Source organism: Engystomops pustulosus, chromosome 4 (genome assembly GCF_040894005.1).
Source record: "Engystomops pustulosus chromosome 4, aEngPut4.maternal, whole genome shotgun sequence".
NCBI lineage: Eukaryota > Metazoa > Chordata > Amphibia > Anura > Leptodactylidae > Engystomops > Engystomops pustulosus.
Genome location: NC_092414.1, coordinates 25872397 through 25884693, shown reverse-complemented (window position 1 = coordinate 25884693; position 12297 = coordinate 25872397). Strand labels below are relative to the sequence as shown.

Below are 12297 nucleotides of genomic sequence, written 5' to 3'. Positions count from 1 at the left end.
GTAATGGATCCTTCTATACAGTTATTGTATTGGTAAAGGTCGCGCCCCCTAGAATCCGTAAGGTTTCCAAATCCGGAATTGAAAATACTATTAAAATTATGACGTTTTATACTAAATTTAAGCATAAATTCCAAAGAACGTAACACGCAGGATAGAAATTTCTGGCCACAATAATGTGTCCCTTCCAAATGTTAATGACGGCTTTAACCCTTTCAGTAGGTTTATCTGTGCTCTGACTTGTGAAGAATTTGGAAAGTGTTGTGGGAATTTTTTTTTTCTCCTGGAGCTGGCGGTAGGCGCTGATGGGGGGCATCAGTAGGTGGGGGATCTGGCTGAAAAGAAAGCATTTCTCTGAAAATCCAGTTATTTACATAGGACTGCCCAGACTCTGGACCATTCCTCTTCTCTGTATACCAGATCATGATTGCCAGCGTATAGCCTCCTCCGATACCTGATGTACAGTAAGTATTAAATATTCTAGTACCCTATGATCAGATTATAATTTGGATTCCCTTTTTATTCCCAGAAAATAATGCACCTGTTTACTTAGAATGTCCATGGAATGGAGGTGGAAGTCAAAGAATTATGGAATTTTATGGAATCTTGTCCTGTTTTAGAATGAGGTTTAATGTAATATCATACGATCATAAAGAATACATCCCTGGTGGTCTAGAGCAGAAGAGGGATCAATCCCTAATTTGGTATACTGTAGGGAAGGGGTTATTTTCTGCATCCTTAGTAATGTATATTGGTAACTGGGTCGATTCTAAGTTTTGTTCCCCGTCTTGATATAGGATGGATTCATTTCTGGTATCCTGATTGAGTAGGAGAAGAAACAATGTCGACAGTGAAGATGTTAAAACTATTGTCCCTGGTGGTCTAGTACTTGTTTTTATTGATTCATATGATACTAAAAGGGTTAATGCCTTATTTTATGGTAGAGAGGTTACTTACCAATGGGGTATTGAATAGGATATATTGCTACAATCTAGTGGTTTTGTGTCTTGTGATAAAGAGAAGGGTAGTGAAATGGTTAGTATCTGCTATGCCGGTGGCCAAGGGTATTATAGATGCCAAATTTGGTCTTATACAGTGAAACTGATGTCTGCATGTCTTAATACTAACCTGTATATTGTATATAGTATGACATAATACTTACCTCTCAAGTGGAGAGGGCAGAGGGGTCAATGTCTAGCATTCAATGGCTATTAGTAAAAACTCTGTGGGGCAGATTTACTTACCTGGTCCATTCGCGATCCAGCGGCGCGTTCTCTGTGCTGGATTCGGGTCCGGCCGGGATTTATTAAGGAAGTTCCTCCGACGTCCACCAGGTGGCGCTGCTGCGCTGAAGTTCCCTGGAACGCACTGGAATACACCGAGCCGGGCTGAGTGAAGGTAAGTGCAAGCTCCGCGACACATTTTTTTTTTAAAATGCAGCGGTTTTTCCGAATCCGTTGCGTTTTCGTTCGGCCACGCCCCCCGATTTCCGTCGCACGTATGCCACGGGGCAATTCAGGGGAAATCGGCGCAAATCAGAAATATTCGGGTAACACGTCGGAAAAACGCGAATCATGACCCCCTGTGTGTTTTATTCTTTCCTTTGCTCATAAGACTGCTCACCTATACCATACCATATAGCCATGTACCAAACCCAGGGACAGTCCTGATACTAGAGTTGTCCAGTACTTACCTGCCGCAGGGTGCATCTGCTCTTATAAGAGGCCGGCCAGCGGCTGCTCTGGTGTTTTAAAGCTGCAGACATTGTGAGAAATTTTTTTCGTATAAGGTTGCGTTCACATTATGCGTTTGCAGTGCGTTTTGAAACGAATTGGGAAAAACTGCATATTTAAAAATGCATAATAAATTTGGGTTAATTCACATCTGCGCTGTGGCTTCCGTTTGGAATTTTATGTTTAGAAAAGGATGGCTAACAGATCCGTTTTTCCTGTTGATTCCAATAGACTTGCAACGGTTGAGTATGTATATTGACATTTTCCAATAGGTCTTCCGTTATTTGAGCGGATAGTTGGACCCAAACTGCTGAGCAATTTTTATTCTTCAGAAGTAACAGAAGGCCTATGGAAGACCCCCTTTTCGTCAGAATTTTTACATTGTTTTCTATGTAAAACGGAGGGTCTCGATTTGTATCCGTTTGTTCCATCAGTTTTCTGCCTTTTTACGCAACCTCTAGTGGCAGAGCGGAGAAATAACAAAGAATGAAGAAGGGAAGCTAAATGTAGCAGGAGATTTTCTATTGTACATCTGACTCATTGATAGTCTATCGTGTTCTGCACACTTCAGATTCTTTTCACCTATCCTTTTAGAGAAAAATGTAGCATGCACTACTCTCATGTGAGCTGCGAGTGAAAATAAGACGGACGACACTAAGACGCCATCTTTAGTGCGGTCAGGGGTTCAAGCACATGATTCGTGGAAGGAGCTCAGAACTTGCAAAGTCTGACACAACTTGGATGGCACTTGGAACACAAAAACAAAGGCTTCGGATAGCATTGGATATCTCTAGGACTGATATCAGACCAAACTTATAAGATTTTAACTTGTGAAAATCTTACACAATTGACACTCGACTAGTAGGGAGCTGGCCTAAGTGGTTTCATTTTAGAAACACTTTTATGTAACTAGTTAATTTTGAGATTGTTTTTTTTTGGTGGGGGGGGGGTGCATTGAGCACCAGTTGTAATTTTCTACTGCCAGTGCACTGCATGCCAGATTTACTAAGGAGCTCCAGCCTTTTGGGCCTCATGCATATGACGGTTTTTGGAGGTCGCAAACAAGCCACACAATATGCACCTGGCTGATGGCTGCCATTGACATTCAATATTCACGTTCACGGTCTGAAGTGAGTACACCGCGCCATGGCCAAGCTGGGCCTAATGCTGCAAAAGATCCTGTGAGTTCCATTCCGGCCCATTTCGTGGCTCCCATCTCCAAAAGATTTTCTCTGGTTTCTGGTCCATTTTAAGCACATGTACATGTCCACATAGACTTAGTATATCCGGAGATGCACCTGGCTGTTAGATTGAAAATCTGTAGTGTCTGCGGCTTTTCTGTAAAAACCTAAGTTTTGGCTTTAATGGGTCTGTGTAAAAGGAAACCTCCATAATTCATCCCATTTTAGAAACTACATATCCAAAATGGTTTTTCACCGTGGTTAAAAACAAATGGATGCGAAATATTTAAAATAATACATTCATTTAGTCTCAAAATTTGCTTATTCATATAGGGTTAACCAGAAAAAAGGAACCTGGTAGTTTGTTAGTTGAGTATGGCAGTTCCCCATATGTGGTGGTAATCTGCTGTGGGGAACAGAAGGGATGGAGCGCCATTGGGGTTTTGGGAGGCAGATTTGGCTGACATAGTTTTTAGATACCAGGATGCATTTGGGGAGTACCTGGGGTCACCTTGACCCCAAAGTAAGGAGTGAAAGGAAAAAACACCCTATTTTTTGGGCAATTTATCCCAAATTAGGAAATGTGCATGTAAACTGGTATATGACACCACTACATTGGCACTCTATGGGGGGGAATTCATGTTGAACGCCGGTCTTAAAATTGCCCCCACTGGCAGTCCGGTGCCCATATTTACTCAGAGGCTTTGACCTTTTAATGGACATGGGCACAAACTCCGCCTGTTCCGACCTGTAGACCAAATCAGAATTGACGGAATAATTTGCTTAGTGTCCACTGGAGACTATAGTAAATGTAAAGGTTCCCTCCTTCCACCTGCCCGAGCTCACCCTCCGACCTGACATGCCCAAAGTGGTGAGAGGGTCGGAGAAGCATAAAAACTGTCAGGGAGATTCTGCAAAAACTGGCAGAGAAAGCGTAATAAATCTCCCTTTTGTGGCAAAATGGTCATGTCATGCAGTAAATTTGAGTTAATGGATGGTTACCTCTAAACTGCATACCATATAAGGTTCAGGGGCGTAACTTGAGGGGGTGCAGAGGTTGCGGTCGCACCAGGGCCCAAGAGGTTTAGGGGGCCCTTATGGTGTCACTTTCCCATATGAGAAGACTATTACTATAAACCATACATTATAGTCGTGGGCCTGGCACAGACTTTGAACTGGGGCCCATCAGCTTCTAGTTACGCCACTTTTAAGGTTAACTTAAGGTTAACTAAGGTTCCAGTTTGTCCCTGACCTTGTTTAGGTACAGAGTCATTACTGGCAATTCTATTCTACATGCGGGCACCGGCTCAGTATATACTGTATTGCAGTTGACAGCTGGTACAAGAGATTGGCATCTGAAGCCAACAGTAACTGATATTGTAACACTGGCATAAGTCAGCAGAAAACTGACGAATATGAATAAGGTCTTTGTCCACAACAAAATATGGAGAAATGACAATGAACTTTACTGTCCGACGAATAGAAACTGACATCAATGAGTCAGATCTTGCCAAAAGTTTTAATTGTTTCCTAAACTTTTTTCTACCAAAGAAAATGTTCGGCCCTCTCGTCGCCGATGCCAACACAAAGGGCCCAAGCCAACAATCTGCTGACTATCGCTGCTAAACACAAGCAGAGGCGAGACCTGCAGCGCATTCCCAACCAAAGGAGATTATGAGATTTGAGAAATGCCAACTTTAAATAGTTGTTTAGTATTGGACCGGGTCTGGCGTCTTAAGCAGCTTTAACCCCCTGTTTCCGAAATTCTTGGAAGCTTGAGTTTTGCATTATGGTAGTCATTGCATGATGGATTATGTAACACAGGGGCGGGATTCTGTGCAAGTGGACTATAGTAAGGGTTAAAATATTAGAAGGCTTAAAAGCCAGGAGGTGGGGGCTATCCGAATTAATTTAGAAATACTTTCAGGAAGGAACAGATCAGTGGCATTTGTCAGATGGTGGCAGTGCAACACGTTAAAGGTAAGGGGTTCTTTTGCTTAGTACAGTATTTTTATTGCATTTTTCCTTTAAGTGTATCATTTTTTGTAAATTTTTGACCTTGGGTATAAAATATAAAACACAATATGGCCCCACTACACAAGGACATGAAAGACAGAGGATCTGTAAACATAAGCATTGACGGAACCCAACCTTTGACGGACCTCAATGAGTTACAATGCGGATCTGGTAGAATTTACAATGGGGTCCCCAACTCAGATTTGTAGGTTGTGTTTGTAAAGGTTTTGGATTGTGTGGTCTCCCTTCGGTGATAGAGCAGTTCACCGTTCAGGAATGGTGGAAGATTTTTAGAAATCAATGTGGCATCCACCACAGTGTTGACCCAAGTGATGACTTGAACTTGCAACACTCGGGCTTCACACAAAACAAAGGAAGAACAGATCCTGTTTCAGGTGACACGCACCAGTGTGTTAGTGTTCTTGGTGTACAATACTACATCCATGTGGTAAATTTCCTTTAAGGACTCAGCATTAAAGAGAACCCGTCATGCAGAATAACCCCCCTAAACTAAATATATTTTCATAAACTGCCATTAGAGAGCATTGCCTCTATCCCTTCATTGTCCCTCTACATGCCTGTAAACCTAAGCAATGAGGTCCTAAAGCTGTATGCAAATGACCTGTGAAATGTCCAATGAAGCATTAGCATATTCAAGCTGTCCACTCTATTCATGAGTGGGAGGCACAGCCACACCCCCAGTGCATGACTGACAGCCTGTATGATGATGTGAGGCTGTATAATGATGTGCTTCCTGGTGCTGGTGGCCACGCCCCCTGTAGCCTGTGTGTGCATGTGTGTGTGTGTGTTTAGGAGAGATACAGCAGCTCCAGGCAGCCATGTTACAGCAGAACATGTCAGATTCATGTGTAGCTGATGTCTGTGTCTCTCACCTGTATATTAGGAGGATGCAGCATGTCAGCAGATGCAGCACACACTAGCCATGCTTTACTATACATTACACACAGACATGAGCAGGGGGAGGAGAGGGGAGGGGTAACATTTACATAATAAAGAATAGATGATTTTACAATGAATAATGTATGAAATAACTAGATAAAGGCTGTAATGGATCCTTGTGAGCTGCTCCAACAGGTAGTGGTGACAGGACTAGTGACACAGACCTGATGACAGGTGTCCTTTAAGCCCTAGTCTTATACTGGTGGTAACTCGAACTCAATAAAATCTATCAGGGTCAACAATAACCACAGTGAAACAGTTCAATAAGGTCTATGGTAAGTTGGTGGTAGACCCATTATTAACCCATTTGTTGTGCATTTTCTCCTTGTTTTCTAACAAAGAAAATGTTTAGCCGTCTCATCATCAATGCCAACAAATAGGTCCACACAAGGAGATAACCTTGTTGTGCATGTAGGCAACTAAACACCATCACTGTACTGATCTTTCTTGATCCCTTGACCAGTTAGTAACGTTACAACCATTGATTGGTCTGTAGGAAAAAAGTTGGGAAATTACCCATCGAAAACAATGAAATTGATACGTTTCTCTTTTGATTTGCCCCAAATTTGCTAAATCTCACTGTCAGAGATATCATTCCCCTCGTGTTTCATGACTAGAGAAAGAGATGTGAGCTAGTGTCAGACACCCATGATGGTGGGTTATCTTCACTAAGAACAAGATCATCGGGCATAGATGTTTGGCCTCTTCCTCCAAGATTGGAGGCAAACATTCATCTAATGTGTATGCCCAGTTTATGCAATATGGAAGCAGTGAGGATAATGGATCAAGCATCCAAAATCCAACATACCCAACTCCATGGTATCTGCCATCGGCAAAAGGTTAGAAGTCCTCCATATACAGAGGAACCTTGGATTACAAATAACTTGATCTGCAAGACCGAAAAATGTACCTTGGTTTACAAGCAAAATTTAATATTACGAGCATAATTATAAAGAATTATTATTATGTGCCCTCCACACCATCTACTGTACTGTACCTCCCCCCTCACAAAATTGTATAACACAATAGTATAAGAAATAAAGGGGCTAGATGTTGTTTTACACATGACTAAATATTTTTGGGGTGCGGAACGAATCGTCTGTGTTTCAATGATTTCCTATGGGAAAATTTGCTTTTATATACCAGCTCTTTGGATTACGAACACAAATTCTGCTTGTGATACAAGGTATTCGGTCATTGTGGAACCAATCATATGGGTTTCAATGTTTTTCTATGGGAAAACTTGCTTTGATATACAAACGATTTGGATTACAAGCATGTTCCCAAGAACTAATTATACTCACAGTCTAAGGTTGCCCTTTACATACAATTGTTGACTGAAACTAAAAGTATGTGACAATCATTGATAGTAGAGAGAAGTAGGGTAAGCTAATCAGAATCAGAGGATAGGATTTTAATCAGCAACGGATGAAAAACAAAACAAAAAAATTCTTAGAATATTATAATAATTACTGTATGCATGTTCAAGGATATTTTGGCATTATCCAGATAATATAATCCCCTACCTCTGCACCTCAGTGTTTTTCCATGTGCATATATATCAGTCTCTGAACTGTACTTAATATTCCACTCTGGTCCCGCAGTGGGAGAAGAAATAACAATGACCATTACCCTTCTTGCTTACAAATGTAACGGGTTGCTTGAGGTCATTTAAGGATATTGTAATGAGAAAATTGTACTGACAAACAGGAGCTCATAGCTCCTAATGCAAAATCTGTAACCCACATTTATAATACTGGTATAATAGTTATTGGCAGAAGGGCCCTAAGGGTGCAGTTATTTAGGGTCCTAAGGGCCCTAAGGGTGCAGTTAACTCCAGAAGAAATGTTTGTTGAGCTTGGCTCTCTGTCCCATGGCCTCGGTGTTCTGCTACTCTTAAAGGGAACCTGTCACCAGGGACCTCATTTTCACTAGAGCCAGGTTACAGAAGCCACACCCGCATTGCAAATCTGCCTACTTCATTTTCATAACAATATAATTGTGTGTTATAATTTACCTTGGACCCTGACAAAATCCTTTGTGTAGTCCAGGGGTTGGGCTTTGGCTTGGGAGCATTTCAAAAAACAACATGTGACTTGTCTGTGCTGCAGACTCCTCAGCTCTCAGCCCCCACCTTTGTGCTCCTGTACTGCTCCTGAAAGTGCATTCTCCGACCGGAATGCCCATCTGCTGCGATACACAAAGATTGTGCGCCCGATATCCTGCATGTGTCGCTTCCCCGCTCTGGTCCGCCAGAGTTCACCTTCTTATTCCTGTTGTATGTAAGTGCATTGTCTTGCGACACAAATTGAATCTTGAATCCCACGCTCAGTCCGAATCCGTCGGATAATCTGATGGGCTGCCTCCCGATTTCTGTTGCATGAAAGGCGGCCACAATCCAATCACATGCGACACAATCCCCAGTTAAATACCTGTCCCAGCAACGCAAATCCCAGAAACTTCGAAAATCTGTCGAAAGTGCGATCTGCGGACCCTTAGTAAATAAGCCCCACTGTCTTTTGAAATGCATCTAAACCAAAGCCCAACCACTGGGACTACACAGAGGATTCAGTCAGGGTGCAAGGTAAGTTATATTGCAATGCAATTGCTTAGAGAAAGCAAGAAGACATATTTGCAATGTAGCTGTAATAGGCTTTTGTAACCTATCTTTAGTGAAAATGAGGTCCCCGGTGACAGGTTCCCTTAAAGTAGCCAGTTGCAAACCCACGTGTATTGACCTTGTGCCTCTGTTGTCTCAGCCTTCCATTTTTCATTGGTTGGGGGTCTCCATTACCGGGCTCTCCTGTACTTGCGGGCAGAGCTGGACTGTGCACGTGCAGGGCATTCTTGTAACGTGGGATGTTTTTTTAAAGGAGATAAGCGTGGCAGCTGAGTCTACCCACGGGTAAAGTAAGTAATGACTCCTGAACTCTTTATGCCAAGACTGTTATATCTCTTATGTGCATATGGTAATGTCTGTGTCTTTTGCTCTAGATGCCTACTGAAGGGAGAAAGAAATCCAGAAAGTCTAGACACAGGTGTTGTCTAACATGATTGTGAGACTGAATTTTGTAAGGGGTGTGCCCCACTGCAGGAGGAGTCCAAACAGAGCAATGTGTCAGGGCAGCATCTCAAGACAAGCCCAAGAACACCAAGAGATTGAGCTTCCTCCCAAAAGGGGTTTTATCAATTCCCCGTGTCAAGTGGCAAGCCCCTTACCCAACCAGCTTGCTCCTGACATTACAATGATACTTAAACTCTGATTGCATAACAGTACTTCAGAGGCAGAGACTTTCACTTGCATTACCACTATTCCACACTGGAGGCCCTCAGTGAGTTGATCACCCTTTTGCATGGAGAGGGATTTGAGTTTCGCAAACCCTTGGGTTGGCAGGGCTGTTGCACTTACAGACTGATTCCAGGGTTTTCTTTTCATGGCTTAAAGCTATTATATCTCAAGCAGTTTCTGAGGCTACACAACCCAAGAGGAAGAAGCCTGAACCTGTACCCTCAGAGTCTCCAGGGCCTTCTGGGTTAGAGGGGTATAGGTCTGTTGATAGTTCTGATGATAATGATGTGAATGCAGATCCGAATGATTACTATCTCTTCAATAGGAAAGGTATTAACAGATTGATCAGGGCAGTTAAAGAGACTGTAGAATCTGATAAAGACCCTGAGGAGCTTTCTAAAAAGGAAGTTACTTCCCTTAGAAGAAGTCTAAGTTTATGCTTAGACACCTGATTTGAAAACCATTGTTGAATCTTCTTGGAACAAGCCTGACAAAAGGTTAGACCCTGGTGTCAAATTTAAAAGGGTCTATAAATTAGATCCTCAAGTGTCTGCTAAATGGCAGTCGGTTCCCAAGATAAACCTGTTTCTAGATAAACTGGTCATGAACTCAGTCTTTCCTGCAGAAGAGTATCTCGGGATAGAAAGATAGACACTTGCTCAAAACAATCTTACACTCACTCTGTGAATTCATGTGCCGGTGGCGAGAGCACCCAGAATATGGCTCAGTCAGCTGACTAATGATATCCAAGATGGGGTACCAAGAGGTGACCTTCTGAAAGACCTTCCTATGTTGAAGTCTGCATCGGAGTTTCTGTGTGCTTCACATATTGACACAGTTAAACTAGCTTCAGCTTATGGGAGAAGGTCCTTATGGATTAAGCTGTGGCCAAGTGAAGTTCCTGCTGAATCTAATTTTTGCAATTTACCTTTTCAGCCTTCTAGCTTGTTTGGATAACAACTGGAAGAAATTCTCAAAGTGGCCACTGATCATAATTCATCATCTTTTCCTAGGCCCAAAAGGAGATCCAATTTCAGGTCCTCTCATCCTAGAGTGTAGAAATCCCCTCAACTCAAGAGGAAATTCAGAAGGTTTGACAGGAGGAATGATAGAGGGCGGTTTTCTCAGTCAAAACAACCTCAGCCTGAATCTTCTAAGAGGAATTATTCCTAATGCCAGGTCGGAACAAGATTGTCCCTCTTTGCCCACGTCTGGGCCAAGACTTTATCAGACACTTGGGTCACCTCTCTAATCAAGAGAGGTTATGCAATAGAGGTGGAGAGTTTTCCTCCAGACAGGTTTTACCTCAATCTTGCCTCCTCTCAGGTTGTTTTGGATCTCATCCAGGAATTTGTCTCCAAATTAGAACCAGTTTCTTTCCATCAGCAAGGTTTAGGCGTTCATTCCAGGGTCTTTCCAGTACCAAAATCAGGCGGTTCATGGAGGCTAGTAATAGACCTTACCCATCTTAACCAATATTTGGTGAAGAAGAGATTCTAGATGGAGTTGATTTGGACTGCTGTCGCCATAATTTCAGAAAACCGTTTCATGACAACAATAGATCTGAAGGATACATATCGCCATACTCCGTCTTACCTCTCCCCGCTCCCGAGTCCCGGCCTCGCTCTGTGTGCGCTCGGGCCCGTGCCACGGTCTCCTGCGTTCCAGTGTCTCCTGCGTTCCTGACTCCCTCCGTGTTCCCTTGTTGCCTGAGTCCCTCTGTGTTTCCGTGTACAAGTGTTCCTCCGTGTTGCTGTCCTGTGTGCTGTGTTCCCGCACCCCTCTGCTTGAACCTCCTGTTGCTGACCCCGGATTGACGTTGCATCTCTGCCGCCTGCCCTGACCTTGTGCTTGGACTGTGACCTCGAGTGTGACTGCTGTTTCTGTACCTCAACCTTGGCCGCCACTGCAGACAAGTCACGCCTGAAGAACGACCTGGTGGTACCACGCCGCAGTTTGTCTAACCCGCGGGCTCTGGTGAAAACTGGGTACCACTTAGACTCCGGTCTCAGGTAGTGGCTTGGGTCATCGTCTGCAGTGGTCCAGAGGATCCACATCCCGTAGCCTGACAGGTTTCTTCCTCTCAGTTAGCATTGAATGAGGAAATGCTTACCAGAAGACTCCTGGGGATGAAGTCTTCTGATGAAAAACAAATAAGACTTTGGGCTGTGGATGTGAAGAGAGCACTGCTATGCTATCTGCAAAAAGTTGATTCCTTCATACAGTCAGAAGCTTTATTTTTGCAATTTAGAGGTCCTAACAAGGGCAAAAGGGCAAGCAAACCAACCTTGGCAAGGTGGATCAAAAGTGCCATTTCTTTATGTTACCAGCTGGAGGATATTGCTTCCCCGTTGAATCTTAGAGCACATTCAACCAGATCAACAGCATCTTCCTGGGCTGAGATGGCGTAGATTACACTTGACCAGATATGTAAAACCGCAGTCTGGTCAAACCCTTCAACCTTCGTAAAACACCCCGGGCTGGATGTAGGCTCCAGGGGTAAGCTCAGCCTTCGTCAGAAGAGTGCTTAGTATGGTTGCCTCAAGTTAATCCCACCCCTTTTTTGTTTCCTGTAGTCCGAAGGCAGCACATGTAACCCCATCCCCCCCAATAAATGTTGATATTACTGCATATAGAAACCGTGTATTCATGTGCTGCCTTTAGACTACAGGAAACAAAAATTTCAGTGAGCAAATTTTAAAAGTAAAAGAGACCGTTCAACCAGTGAGGATTATAATATGTCACAATGAATGTATTAGTGGGTATGTGCTCAAGTTTAAGGCTTAACCTACAACAGAGATATCAATGCAGATTCTGTCAAAATAGGTAATTAGAGCAGGAGGAGGTGAGCAGATTGTACATAGTGTCCTATCTGCAGGCAGAATGTTATAGAGCAGGAGGAGCTGAGCAGATTGTACATAGTGCCCTATCTGCAGGCAGCATGTTATAGAGCAGGAGGAGCTGAGCAGATTGTAAATTGTGTCCTATCTGCAGGGAGCATGTTATAGAGCAAGAGGAGCTGAGTAGATTGTACATAGTGTCCTATCTGCAGGAAGTATGTTATAGAGCAAGAGGAGCTGAGAATATTGAACATAGTCGGGCACATTTACTTTGGCGCACT

The 12297-nt window shown here is 43.2% G+C and overlaps 1 protein-coding gene across 1 annotated transcript in view; it reads left to right on the top strand.

The window, feature by feature from the left end:
* The first annotated feature begins 328 nt into the window (after positions 1-328).
* The window catches only part of LOC140126294 (cationic amino acid transporter 2-like), a 29452-nt gene continuing 17483 nt past the window's right edge, over positions 329-12297 (top strand). The window contains exon 1 of the mRNA XM_072145559.1: positions 329-461. The gene's annotated coding sequence lies outside the window, so the exon portion shown is untranslated. The remainder of the gene's footprint in view (positions 462-12297) is intronic.